The sequence below is a fragment of the Balaenoptera borealis genome (genome assembly GCF_965194805.1).
Source record: "Balaenoptera borealis genome assembly, chromosome: 6".
Taxonomy (NCBI): domain Eukaryota; kingdom Metazoa; phylum Chordata; class Mammalia; order Artiodactyla; family Balaenopteridae; genus Balaenoptera; species Balaenoptera borealis.
In genome coordinates, this window is record NC_138863.1 from 73,266,865 (window position 1) to 73,279,740 (window position 12,876).

The 12,876-nt window shown below is 40.0% G+C and overlaps 2 protein-coding genes and 1 pseudogene across 23 annotated transcripts in view; 1 reads left to right on the forward strand and 2 right to left on the reverse strand.

Annotated features, from left to right (window-relative positions):
* The window catches only part of LOC309630263 (heterogeneous nuclear ribonucleoprotein R pseudogene), a 499,447-nt pseudogene that overhangs the window by 463,558 nt on the left and 23,013 nt on the right, over window positions 1-12,876 (forward strand). The window lies entirely within an intron of this gene.
* The window catches only part of PKP4 (plakophilin 4), a 246,574-nt gene that overhangs the window by 199,920 nt on the left and 33,778 nt on the right, over window positions 1-12,876 (reverse strand). The window lies entirely within an intron of this gene.
* UPP2 (uridine phosphorylase 2) overlaps window positions 1-12,876 on the reverse strand; it is a 454,968-nt gene that overhangs the window by 63,454 nt on the left and 378,638 nt on the right. The gene's annotated exons all lie outside the window — the stretch shown is intronic.

Consider the following 12,876-nt stretch of genomic DNA (forward strand, 5'->3'; position numbering starts at 1 on the left):
CCAGCTGCTGAAATTTCTGATTAAAAAAAAATAGGAGGTGTTTAAAATATGTGGAATGTTCAAAATTTCAACATAAAATTTCAATGAGATATGTAAGATCTTAATTTTCCAAGGCATAACTTTAAAAATTACAAGTATACCCCCACTAAGAAAATATGATTTGATAAAATATTAATTTTTTTTTTTTTAGGAGAAAACCACGTTTAATTGAAAAATAAAGCAATACATCTCAAATAAGACTGTTTAACAACATAAACTGTAATTTGTTGACGCCTGTAAGTGGTATTCTGAAATTTAGGTAGAGCATCAATACAGTTTCCTCCCTTATCCTGACTCAGCTATATGCATATTAAAAACAAGGACTGTCTCATGAATTTAAACTGTGTATCTGTAAAGCCAATCCCTATTCCTAATCCACTGACAAAAGGATGGGAGGTTTTAAACAAACATTTCCATACTGAGGAGCTCCCAGATAAAAGCAAATAAAGTCAATATTTTCCTTATGAAAAAAACTTATATGAATATTAATTTTTATATGAGACTATAGTTCCACTTTATAAAAATATTCTTTCCTTTATAATATTACTTAATGGGATTTTGTTTTAATGGCAAGTTCCCTTAGTCAGCCATTGAAATATCTGTTTATAAGATCACAATATTTTTGAATTCTTGGAGAAGGAGGAAATTAGAGGTAAAAGGAGAATCAAGAGAATCTACGCCAAAGTGTTAGTCAGCTACTGATTAAACTAAATATGAAACAAATTAAAGATAAAGCATCACTGAAATTCCCGTTGACATATCTTCTACATGAGTAGACACGCATCTAAGAAATATCAGAAGCATAGCAAGTACAGCTAACAACTTGGATATTGCTTATATCATCTGACAAATGTTGCTTCCAGGAGCTCTTCCAATTCCTTCGCATGTGCTATGGCTCAAAGTTTTAATTAGGCCGAAGAATTCCTACGAGGGGAGGTTCTAACTGGACTTATGCAAAAGAGATGTGGCCAGCAATGCTAAGAGAGGTATAAGATAGGCCTCAAGCCTTTAGCACTTCTTACCAAGAATTCACACAGCATTCTTAAATGTACAAATGTAAGACCACAGAGCAGAAAGTCTCAAGGATTTGTGCCAAAAGTTTATTTTAAAACAGGAAGAGCTTACTATTCTTTGCTTTTATGAATGTCGAATTTTTATTCTTACAAAACCCATCTCTAACCCACTGCAGAGGCTGTACCACACGTAAAAATTCTGTATCACGGGCTTCCCTGGTGGCGCAGTGGTTGAGAGTCTGCCTGCCAATGCAGGGAACACGGGTTCGAGCCCTGGTCTGGGAAGATCCCACATGCCGTGGAGCAACTGGGCCCATGAGCCACAACTACTGAGCCTGCGCGTCTGGAGCTTGTGCTCCGCAACAAGAGAGGCCGCAACACTGAGAGGCCCGCACACCGCGATGAAGAGTGACCCCCGCTCGCCACAACTAGAGAAAGCCCTCACACAGAAACGAAGACCCAACACAGCCAAAAATAAATTAATTAATTAATTTTAAAAAAAATTCTGTATCACCATCAGCATATGAGTTACCTTTGTGAACTACCTTTGTCTTCCGCTGCACCAAGTGCATTTGGATAGTTCTCTAAAGGACAGCAGTACCTTGGAAACGTTTTATGTTTGACATGGGACTAGCTGGGCTGAAGGACCGCAGAGAAGTCCAGTGGTGGCAGGAGTTCAGCTGGAAGCGACAGTGGTGATCCACATGGAAGGTGAGGGGTGACAGGAAGACACTTCAACTTCAGACCAGATGGGACTTGGAGATACGTAAAAAGTCAGAGAAAGAGCAGTGGCAGGAACTGAAGGTGAAGCATCGTGTCATGGAATTCTAAAACTCAAAGGGACTTGAGAGATGATTGAAACTTTCCATCCCAGGGCACTTGTTTGGGAATGAGGGATCTAGCTTCTCTGAAAGACTTTTTGGGAGCCCTACAATAGGAATAGGAAGATATCAATCTCAGAAGAGACTAGAACCAGAGTTCCTATGGACCCAACGCTACAAAGGCAGGAATCTGGATTCTAATGAAACTCAAGGTCACTAACATGACCTTACTTCCAGGAACTATCATCAAGATATCTGCTAAGTTTACATCACCAGCCAACCTGGATTATCCCAGTTCCTAAAATATGATTGCTCTTACGTACTCACTGAGATCCTGAGGTTTCATGAGCATAGTCTTTTAAATCCATACAGATGGTCATGAATGCAATAAAGCAAAGTCATATGATGGCTTCCATCTTACTCTATTTTACTTCACCAAGTGCTTTCAGCCCTCAGAAGACCTGAATGAGACTGTACGCATAATCCAACGCACTTTACAAATGTTATTGTCCAGAAGCTGCCCAATGCCAACAACCACGCTCCTGGAGTACATATTTGGGAGAGCCTCTGAGTGATTACAAGTGATCCTGTAGTCTTAAAGATACTATGGACTAAAAAGCACATGGGAAGATCAGGGTTACAACCTGCTTTAGGCAAGAAAACCTTACGTAGTAAACAATGCATGGTGATACTGCTGAGAAAACAGTATGAAAATGAATCAAAACCAACACACTTTAGAGACTGAAATGATAATCACACACCTTTCACAGAGCTATGAAATGGGGTTCTGCCCTCACTGGAGTGTTTAAATCTGTCTTTTCAACAAAACGCTTAGCATCAGATGGTAAGACAGGAGTGGCAAAGTCCTGGAGCGTAGCCAGTTCACCGGCACGGAAGCCGTGCTCACTCCAATTTAGCTCTGTTGGCTGGATGTGTGCTGGGGATGGATATCAGCAGGGTGAGCAAGCAGCTGCTACATGAGAACCTCAAGCAGGGAAGCTGTGCAGGGCAGGGAGGGAGAAATCTGAAGATGCTCTAAAGCACAGCTTTGAGTAATGTGGCCTCTGTGGAATGCTGAGAAACAGAAGCACATAAAACAACCTGGCATGTAGCAATTAGAAATAAAATGGTTCCTTTAGGCGACATCAGTGGATACCCAGAAAGGCCAAAAAGGCAGAGTTGCAAGGCAATGATAAATGCTGGGATTTTTGTTGCGGTTGCTGTTACTATATTTTATTAAGTGAGAGGTTATCATTGGTAATGATAGCCTTTTTGGTAACACATGTCAGAAGTCAAACAGCCTACTTGAGGCCACAGCCCAGGAGGCAGCAGAGGAGGGAAGCGTGCCCCAGGGAGCACAGCGTTTGCAGAGCACTGCTGAGCCAGGACCATTGTTGTCCCTGCAAAGTTCAATCTAAAACCCCTCTTGTGCTCAGGTCTAGCAGCCATGCTAAATTTTCCTAGGTTTCTGAGGTCTCAGACAAAGCAATAGCTCTACAAGATGGCTCCTAGCTAAGGGCAGCCTCAAGCAACAGAATCAAAGCAGGGAGGCTGGGCATTCAGATTTGGGACCTGTTACAACCCTCTGGTATCCACTCTGCCCAGAACACAGCTGCTAACCAGAATAACTAGATTGGCCCTAACTGTCATCGTAGCCCAGAATATATATGCCTTTTCACTAGTCCATGCCCTCTCCCAGATACCTACATCTCTCTGAATTTCTTTCTCTCTAATATTAGAGTCTAAAATGTTCTCTCTCATAGGAATCCTTTTCTAATTAACAGAAGAATGGAAATCATTTCTTATGGTCGTCAACCCTTACAACTTCTTCAACACACAAACTCCCATGGACTGTTAGAAATATAAAAAATGCATATAACCTATCTTATCAGATTGATTTATAGATTTATACTGCAAAGCACAAAAAGGTTAAGTGTGTCTCCATTCTGTTTCTATGATAAGAAGGCTATCTTTCCCTGCTTATTAATAGAACATAATTAAATGTTACCACAAAATCCTCATAAACTGATTAACACACAAAGGAATGTTAACTTTTATTATCACTGGCCAAGGTTTTCTCAACATTACTTTCTATACAATATTATAAATATTACCAAATATCAAAGGCACGTTATAGAGGACAAAACACAGATTAAGTGGGAATCTTAAAAATCAAGATCTCTGGATCCATTTATTGATTTATGTGTGGGACACCATGCCCAGTATCATGGAGAATGGAATGGTGAATCAGAAGCTAACTCTGACTTCAAAGAAATTAGTTCAGAAGTAAACGATGGGACATACGGCTATAAACACATCATTAAAAAGTATCTGAGGTAATTAAAATAAAAGCAGTACAAATAAAGTGGGAAATGGTGTGTACATGTGCATGCATTCAAGGAGAAGGAGGGTGCTAGAGTCAGGAACATCTTCATGGAAGAAATACTTGAGCAGGACCTTGCAGGGTGTAAAGCCCTTGGACAGTGAATAAAAAATGTGAAGAAGATGTGAGGCAGAGTGAAGAGCATCATGAGAAAGAATGGGGGCAACATACTGTAGGCTGTGTACAGAGCGCATGACCCTTCTGGTTCGGCTGAATGACAGTGTGCCTGAAGGGGACAGTGGTGAATCCTGGGAAATGCAAAGATGGTTGGTCTTGCAGATGAGGCCTCATCTGCATGGTAGGCATTAGGGCTCCAGTGGAAATACCTGAGCAGGAAAATGATGCCATCACCTTCATGTTTCAGGAAGGCCACTTTAGTACCATGTGAGGCGGACTGGAAAGAAGAGGTGACAGGAGGCCTTGCTGGGAGCTACCCCAACAGTTCAGGTAGGAGGAAAAATGGAAGTAGGCATTGAGCTGAGACTATAGGTTTGCGAAATATTACAGAAATAAGTCATCAAACAAATAAGTCAATAAGACTTGATAACTGACTGGACATGGGGGCAGAGGAAGGAGCGAAATCAAAGATGAGCTATGGTTTGATGTCTGGTACCATGAATGAAACTAGGGAAAATGAGAGGAAGAGCCCAGGATAGGAGGTCAGTTTGGACATATGGGGTTTGCAGACCTGGTGGGTTGCTCTGATGGAGAAGAGGCCAGCAGAAAAACAGCAAGGACCTAACCTGGAACCACAACTGCATCAGCTACCGACTGCTTTTACTCAGTCCAGGCTCAAGCCCCAAAGTGGGCAACTCTACAAGAGCAGCTCCACAGTCCAGAGGGGCCCTGGGCAAACAACGCGGGAGAGCTGGCTCAATTGCATACACGCTGTCACGGACCCCGGGATGAAGTAAGCCTAGACTCTGACTTGGAGGTACCTCTGTGGAAAAAAATGGAGGCCATTACCATCTGCAGGCTTATATTTTCCCAAAGCATTGCAACTAAGTCAAATAAGGACTGCGTTTTCTGTGGCTCAGGGAAACAAAACATCTATAAACGTTGTTGTGCTTTCTCTTTATAGAACCTGGGTTTTAATAAGGATAGATTATCTTTACTTTTTGCTGTTATGCATGTTTACCAATGAACAAAAACATATTTGTAAGGCAAAACAAAAACTTCTCCATGCTTTGTAACAGACCTTGACTGGTATCATCAACAAAGTCGTCATTACTGGCAGTTATCGGAAGGACTGCTTTCTCTACAGAAGCAACTGAGCTGACTGGGGCCTTCACATTTGCTACTGCGTCATGGGTGCATGCACTGCACTACGTTCGAGTGCTCCAGTAGGAAGAGAAATGATGGGGGTGCTAAAAATAGGGCAATTAGGAAACAAACGTGCAAGATAAGTCTGCCCTGATTTTCCATGAATATAAAACATGCCAAATTACCTTATATACTGTCCATAAACGTGCCAACAACTTACTACTGAAGATGACTTCCTTGACTGCTTTCTCTAGCATCAGTATAATAATTAGAACTTTCTAACACATCTGGTAGAATACCATCTACCATCTCACTTTCTGATACACGTTACTGTGCTAATAATAGAATCAGAAATTGCAAATTCAGGTCTGGGGAGGTGAGACTTTGATCAATTCATGCATCCTACTCTCTAAGCCTCGAGTCTCTATACTCTCTGTGTTCCAATATCCTTCATTTTATTCAGGAAGCCTGAGACTAATCTATGGGCAAGGGTATTTTTTTACTTGGTGCAAGTGTTACCCATTTTTTTCCAGAAATAATTGACCTCATTTTTAACCAAGCAGATGAAGAATAAGTACTAAGACAATGGCGTGATTTAGAACACACTGTCATGAAGTCAGGCCACCTAGCTTTCAAACTGTAGTAGGGGTCAGTGGTGCTCTGCTTGGCTACCCACACAACTACAAATTCTTTTCCAGGCCAGTGGACACACGGCCAATCATCCTTTAGGAATATCAGAACATTGACCTCTGCTATTCTAACTTAAACGCAGACACCTGTTAAACATTATTCGGCCAAAACTCAGTGGTGGTACAGTTTCTCTAGGGCTAGAGACAGTGGGGTCACAAGGAACTAACGTCTAAGAACAAGCCAGGAAACTGAGCGAGGTGGGTCACTGGCATGCTTCACAGACAGAGGGGTCCAGGAAGGCTGTGGGACCTGCTCCGGGTCCGGGGGGGGGGGTGCCCACTGGAACACTGCCCACTGGGTTGGCGGTTGTACACCCTTAGGCAATGTTCACATCTACAGTGCTGATGTCAAAGGGGTCCATTTTTTAATTAAACAAGAGCCCGACGGGTCATTTAGTCTTACGCATTTAAAATTAGGTTTCACAAGCTGTCCTTCTTAGCCACCATAGTAAACAGCTCAAACATGCAAGGAATCTCAAGTAACTGCTATTCTAGACCCCTGAAGGCAACCCCACGGCAGCCTCTTTCACGTGGGGTATTTTACTGCTCTTACTGCACAATCAGCCACACTTATTTTGGATTCAGGAGCGCTGAGCTGATGCACTAGCCCCAGGGGCTCAATCCCTAGGTGAGGTGGGGAACTCTGCTCTCTTTTGTGGTCACAGGCTGTGATGTCACTGTCACCAGCTGTGCCTGAGAAAGCCATGTCTGGTCAGAAGAGGCAGAGCACTTGGATCTCCCCCAAATCTCCCACTTTTGTAGGAAAAAAAACACAACCTTCTCGCTGCTGGTACAGGGCAACAGCATGTCTCTGAACAAAAGGATAAGGAGTGTATATGAGAGCAAGGCAGAGAGGAACAAGTTCTGGAAGGGCCTCAGACTGTCTACCCTACCAACTTACCTCTGAGATTCAACACTGCAGAATCCCCAGATATTAGAAGAAGTATCTTGGGGAAGATGGCTATATAGCCAATATCTGCATAATAAACTGGATTCCCAATGATTTGCACCACTGAAGAAATGCCGTAAACAAAAATGAAGCCCCAAAACAAAATGACTTTTCACAAAACAATTAACATTTTGGGAACACTATATAAAACAACAAACAAACAAACAAACAAAATAACAACAAACATATAAACTAACAAAATAATAAAGTTCTGAGACAAAGTACCAAAATACAGAGTTTATCATGAGAATGTAGTGATAAAGACTATAAAAATGTTTTTATATCTGGATAGGTTTTTTTGTCCTTTTCAAATCACCTTTATATTCATATTCATTTAAAAATGTGTGAAAAGATGCAGTTTAGAATCCCCTCCCCTTTTCTGCCCATCCTCACATTGCCTCAAGGTAGTCGTCCGTTCATCATTTATCTTTTTATTTAGTCAGGAGCTGAGACTTGTTTTTTCCCCCTTCCCCATAATCCTTTCCTCATTCTCTTTCTGCCACATTCCATATCAAAGTTTACAATACTTCTAGAACATGAGATAAAACTTTGAGTTCTACTCCATACTTCTGTCTTGTTGACTTGTTTGGTTTTTGACTATACACTGAGTAGGCAATGTTTACTGGCATTTTAAACGTTGACACAGTATTTGAAATAAGATGTCTGGCCTCCATTTCATCTTTGAAAACTTGATGCAATCATCTATTGAATACTTCTTATGAGTCAGCTCTGAGCACTTTACAAACATTATATCATTTAATCTTCAAGGCAAAATTGAGTTGCACATTATCCCTGTTTCACTGTTGAGAATACAGAAGCCAAAGAAGTTAACTTGCATAAGGTCACACACCGAGCAGGTGACACAGTCTGGATTCAAGCCAAGGTCTAATCGACCCCTAAACTCTTAACCACCACCCTATACGTTTCCAGAAAAAACGGCAGACCATTTTGTACAGTCACACTTTAAAGAATTGGAAGATGATTATTTTTTTTAAAAAGATAACTTCTCCTCAATCAGTATTAATTTTCTTACGTGATTTATATCTAGCACTGGGCAAGCAAAAGCAAAGAAACTAAAGAGGAGTAGGAAAAGCAGGCAAAACGGAAGGGAACTTGGAGCTATAAACTAGGCAAAGAGCCAAGGAAGAAGGAGGGACACTCAAAAATGTATATAAACACAAATGTAGCCAAACAGAGAACAGAAAAAGTTCGCATATCACTGTAGTCAATTTAAAAAGATATGATTAAACTGGTATCCATTTACTGAAACAAAGGTTAAAAATATGTATGTACACCTCTCCTTTTTTTTTTAAACACGTGGGTATTTTTATTGGCTACACAGAAGTCTATTGTATGATGTATCTGCTTAATATTTATATTTTTATTCTTATGCTTTTTACTGAAGTATAGTTGATTTACAATGTTGTATTAATTTCTGCTGTACAGCAAAGTGATTCAGTTATACATATATATACATTTTTATATTCTTTTCCATTATGATTTATCACAGGATACTGAATAGAGTTCCCTGTGCTATACAGTAGGATCTTGTTGTTCATCCATCCTATATATAACAGTTTGCATCTGCTAACCCCAAACTCCCACTCCATCCCTTCCCCACCTCCTCTCCTCCTTAGCTTAATATTTCGATGTATAGTTTTTAATATTCTACATAACTCAGCAGAAAACAGTCTTTGTCCACTTGAGTGATAACTGCCTTACAGTACATTAGACGTTGTGGACCAAATGTACTTTCTGGATTTTTGAAGGCTGTTGATGCCTAGTGCCAACTTCCTCTTTAGAAGAGTTGTGGCAGTGTGAGCTGGTGTCACTGACCCTCGTCAGTACGAGGTTCTATCATTCTTTCGAATCCTTGTCAGTCTCAACAACTGGTACCATATTGTTTTAATAGTTTTCTTTTATTACTAAAAAGGCAAAACTTAAAAAAAATAGAATGGCCATTTATTTCATCTCACTGAATTTAAACAAACAAACAAACAAAAACCCTAGAGGTAGGAATTACCTTGACTTCATCGATAAAGAAATAGGCTCAAAGCAGTTAAAATATTTGCTCAAATTTAAAGGACAAGCAAATTGCAAAACTAAAACTTTTAGCTGGTTTTACAAAATCATAACTGTTTACTTACAAATTAAAAGAAACATTAAATGTATTTTATCTGCAATGAGAGTATTTCATACCTCAAAAGTCTTTGCAGTTCGTTCAGAAATTTTCATATTAAAAAATCTAAATAAAAAAATCGAATAATGAAAGCAATCTACCATATTTTAAAGTGTTTTTACTATCTGTGATTGTGTCGTTCAAACATTTTATTCCAAAAGAAATCATCCTTAATGTTATTAATCATCACTTCAGACATATCAGGTTCATAATTTGCTCATCTACCTTCAAATAACTAAGGTATATTTTAAGTTACTTATTCACACTATTGCAGATAACTTCCTAGTTCACAGCATATTTTTGGCACAGTTGATATTTCAAATAAACTTCAGGTAAGACTGTATAAAGGTCACATTTTTTTGCTACTAAGAAGTCTTTTTTGTTTTAAACAGAACTCATTTCCCATTCTAAAATTAAAACAAAACAATTTTAGAGCTGCGGTGAAATGATTTTCACAATGCGCACAATGAAAACATATAACCTCTTGACCCAGAGTGCTGAAAACAGAGCAAAATGCTTAAAGTAGTGTAACAGATGAGGATCTTGAGTGGTGTAATGAGAAATATGCTAAGCGCAAACAGCTTTTCCCTCTTCATCAGTGAATCACTTAAAGTTCCTAAATTTCAAAAAGAAAATGATCCAACTTTTATAATAGTAAGAGTCTGCCTACTTCCTGAAGTCTGAAAATGTCAACCTCATTTTAAATGAATCTTGCACCCCTGGATTCCATTCCTTGCTTCCCAAAAGACCAAGAAAATGTTAGCAGTGCAATCAATTATCACACAGGAGAATGAAAGAAGATTGAGAGAAGGGATGTACACACGGTGGGGAGAGGGGAAGTGGGAAAGAGAGGAAACTAATGGTCAGAGCTAGACTAGCATCCTGAGACATCAAGAAGTGTGTCAACAAATGTGCAGGCATACACAGATCGGAAGGCTAGGCTGAACCATGCTCATTGTCAGCAGCAAGTGCTTGACACCTATAGGGACTAGAGGCTTTCTGAGACCTTCTCAGATGCCCATGTTTGCTAATGTCATCGTATCAGTGAATTTATCTCCCAGCATGCCGGAGTGTCAGGGATTCCTTCAGTCCCTCAATGAGGGTTACTCAGGTGCAATGACATCGTGAAGCAGCCCTGGAGAGCAACAAGCCCAGTCTGGAGCAGGAAGACAGAAGGGCTGGCCCCAACAGGGTGGGTCAAAAGAAAACAATGAAACACAATTATTATCTGCTAGACTGACCACCACATGGAAAATGGCACTAAGAGGCTGAAGGAGGGTATGGGAAGATTCAGCCATAGATCAGAACAAAATTAAGAAAATGGAAAAATGAGGCAAGTGTTTCCACTGGAGGACAAATACAAAAAGAAAGACAAAAGACTACTTGGCTCCTTGGTGAATCAATAATGGTGAGTCAAAATAATGCAAACAATTAACGGTGATTTAATTTTTCGTACCAATGTTTTCATAGGTCAGTCTCTCAAGGCAATAGAAATAAAAGCAAAAATAAATAAATGGGACCTAATCAAACTTACAGGCTTTCGCACAGCAAAGGAAACCATAAACAAAATGAAAAGAGAACCTATGTAATGGGAGAAAATATTTGCAAACAATGTGACCAACAAGGGCTTAATTTCCAAAATATACAAACAGCTCATAAAACTCAGCAACAAAAAAAACAAACAACCCAATTGAAAAATGGGCAGAAGACCTAAATAGACATTTCTCCAAAGAAGGCATACTGATGGCCAATAAGCACATGAAAAGATCCTCAACATCACTAACTGTTAGAGAAACGCAAATCAAAACTACAGTGAGGTACCACCTCACACCGGGCAGAATGGCCATCGTTAAAAAGTCTACAAATAATAAATGCTGGAGAGGGTGTGGAGAAAAGGGAACCCTCCTACACTGTTCGTGGGAATGTAAATTGGTACAGCTGCTATGGAAACCAGTATGGAGGTTCCTTAAAAAACTAAAAATAGAGTTGCCATATGATTCAACAATCCCACTCCTGGGCACATATCCAGAGAAAACTCGAGAAGATACATGCACCCTAATGTTCATAGCAGCACTATTTACAATAGCCAAGGCATGGAAACAGTGCAGACACATCCAAATGAGAAGAAATGTGTGCGACAGACCATGAGAGGCTTCATATGCCCTCTGAGTGCTCCGGCTTCACTCTGTAGATAACTTAGGTCCCTTGAAGACTTTTAATCAGGGCAGTGGGACACGATGTGAACTCCAGATGGAAGAAAGCCAAATTGTAAAAGGTAAACTATAAAGTTAAAAGAAGAAAATGTCGGAGAACATCTTTGAAACCTAGTAGGGAAGGACTTAAACCTACAAGCCACAAGTAAGAAAAAAAAATTTTTTGAAAGCACATTTAAGAGTGTCTTTTCCATGGATAAAATTAACAGGCAGATGAGAATGAGAGATCAGAAGATTTTTGCAATGCCCCAATAATGGACTAATATCCAGAATATGAGAATGTCCCTCAAATCAACAAAAGATGGGAATCCCAACAGAAAAATGGGCAAAAGCTATACACAAAAAGTTTACAGAAGACAATACCACCCCCCAAATAACAAGCAGATGAAGGGATGATGAAGTTCACACATAGTCAGAGAAATGCAAACTAAGAGTGAGATATTTTATACCTGATACCCTGGCAAAAATCAGAAAGCCATACCATGCCAAGTGTTGGTGGGGTGTGGGGATATACAGATGGAGGCAGGCATTCAAGAGACCATCAGGTATGACTTATGCAAATTAAATGCACTCACCAGTCTATGACCCAGCAATTGTAATCCTAGACATAGCTCCCAAAGAAATTGTCACACAGGTCCCGAGGGACATGCAGCCCACTTTGTGATGATGGGGAGGTTGAAGCAATCTGAATCCCCATCACAGGAGTAGAGAAGTAAAACTGGATGAATGTACATCATAAAATACTCAACTACAGTCAGAATCAACAAGGTAATATTCACACAGGACCAGAGACAAATCTTTAAAATAAACTGCTGAGCGAAAACATTAACTGAAGGAGAATAATACCGTTTATGTAACAGTTTACATAATATAAAATATACATTATACAAGAGCACACACAAACAAAAAGAAATGCACTAACCACATTAGACTAGTGCCCACGGTAATGGGGGGGGGGAGAATATGTAGGGGATGGTGATAACAAAGAATCAATAAATAAAACACTGGCTTGGCCCAGACCAATGATGACAAAGTGCCACCAACCGACATGTATGAATAACTCAACCCTCACTAAAGTCCAACCAGAAACTTTGTACAAAATAAAGATTAGCAATGTGAGCAAAGTGGGGAGAACAAATAGAAGTGAGAAGAACAAATGAAGGCAGTTTCGTCAGTCGTCTAGAGTGCTCACTACTGGAAACCTAGACACTCACGCCCTCCTGAAGACAGATTAGATGGATGTTTAAAACCATCCCCTACACTGACTCCAGAGGAGCACTGCTATTTGCATTTCTTCCTCCAGAAAAATACCTCCTTATTCCAACTT